The sequence below is a fragment of the Triticum urartu genome, chromosome 5 (assembly GCF_003073215.2).
Source record: "Triticum urartu cultivar G1812 chromosome 5, Tu2.1, whole genome shotgun sequence".
Taxonomy (NCBI): Eukaryota; Viridiplantae; Streptophyta; class Magnoliopsida; order Poales; family Poaceae; genus Triticum; species Triticum urartu.
The window spans coordinates 63,891,585-63,893,429 of NC_053026.1; the positions used below are offsets into that span (position 1 = coordinate 63,891,585).

The 1,845-nt window shown below is 52.1% G+C and overlaps 1 pseudogene; it reads right to left on the reverse strand.

Annotated features, from left to right (window-relative positions):
- Window positions 1-666: 666 nt before the first annotated feature.
- LOC125511823 lies at window positions 667-805 on the reverse strand (annotated as a pseudogene).
- Between the last annotated feature and the right edge of the window lie 1,040 nt (window positions 806-1,845).

The window sequence follows — 1,845 nt, forward strand, 5'->3', positions numbered from 1 at the left end:
GATCCTTGATAAAAAAGAAGAATGGTTGAAATTCAAGAAAGACATGATTATCAATGGCAATGCGGTGGACAGAAAGAAGATTTTTGTTGGCACTAGGGACATGCAAGATTAGTTTGAGATGAATTTTCCTATGAGGGGTTTTAATAATTGAGTGACTAATACGACCAATCTTCATACCTTCTCCACTAGCGGTGTGGATGTGATCTTGGCCGCGGTATTTTCCCCGCATGGTCAACTTTTCCAGCTCACCGGCGATGTGGTTAGTAGCACAGCTGTCGACATACCAATTTGTGTCGACGCCATAGGAAGCTTCAGCAGCCCCGACCACCTTTTCATCTTGAGATGAGTCTTCTTCTTCATCAAACCGGTACCAACAGTCCTTGGCGGAGTGGCCCAGATTACCGCAGATTTGGCAGCAGACAGCATCAGGCCGAGACTTGTTGGTGGAGCCGCTCGATATCCAGCCGCCCTTGGTGTTGGAATATGAGGGTCGGCCGCCGCTGCGTGCGTTGTTGTTGCCGCTGGTGTTGCCCCCACCAGGGCCCCTACTTTTCCCGCGAGGAGGGCCGTGAGGACGGGAACCACTGCCACGCCCGAGGGTGGTGACATTCGTTGAGGACTTGAAACCACCACTGGTCCCAGCCCCTTGGAAGAGGGCCACTCGATGATCGAAGTTGCTCATCTGAGCGAAAAATTCATCAAGAGTGACCGGGATGACACGAGCATCAAGGGTAGAGACCAGCGGCTGGTATTCCATGTCCAGGGCATTGATGATGTAGGAGATGAGCTCGTCGTCGTCCAGGGGTTTGCCGGCCGCCGCGAGCTCGTCAGTGAGAGATCACATGTTTGCGAAGAAGGTGGCCACAGATTGCGTGCCCTTCTGCGCGTTGGTGAGTGCCGCCCGGATGTTGGTGACGTGGGACAGTGAGGTCGACGAGAACATCTTCGCCAGCACCGACCAGAGCTCATGTGCATGGACAATCGAGGTTACCTGCACGAGCACTTCCTTCGAGAGGTTATTCAGGAGATATCCCAGTACTCGTTGATCCTCCCGGATCCACACGTGGTGGAGCGGATTGGGGATGGACTCCTCCTTGCCATCCTTGTCCTTGGTGACGACGACTTTGGCCGGCTCGGGTATGCTCCCATCAACATACTCGAAGAAACCAGCACCTCGGAGCTGCGGCGTGATCTGGGTGCACCAAAGGATGTAGTTGGTGCGGGTGTGGCGCTCAGTGATCTGGCCGGAGAGGGTTGAGTTGGAGGAGCCGGAGGAGGCTATGGTAGGAGGTTTGTGGCAATGGAGGAACTAGATGAGATGGAAGAGGTAAGCTCTGATTACCATGTGAGAGAACGTCGTATCCTGCCTAGGGCGATGGCTTCGTGTTATATAGGATCGGGGCGCAACTCCCGTATAGCATACAGAGAGGATTACATCGTTAGGATCCTTGACTTGAGATCCAAGGGATAGACGATTACAATAGATAACAGAATATCCCAACTACCCTAGTCTATGGTTTCGGTTCAGATGGACTCCTGGTCGAACCCCTGGTCGAACCTGTACGCGCCTGAACTCTGTTGCTTAACTGGGTTTAGGTTGATGGGACTCTGTTGACACCAGATTTTTCCATGGCACAAAACCCTATCAAGATGACATCGGATGAGAAAAGTTACAACTGCAAAGTTCTTCGTCTCGTCGAAACAAATGGTTTTGATATAAAAACCTTTTTAATCTGAGGTCGTATTTGGCCGGATCATCCGGCCGAAGGCCGGATGAATGACCCGAACGTCCGGGCAATCATCCCGGTAAATTAACAGAACCATAAATTTCGGGCCCCTTGAAGC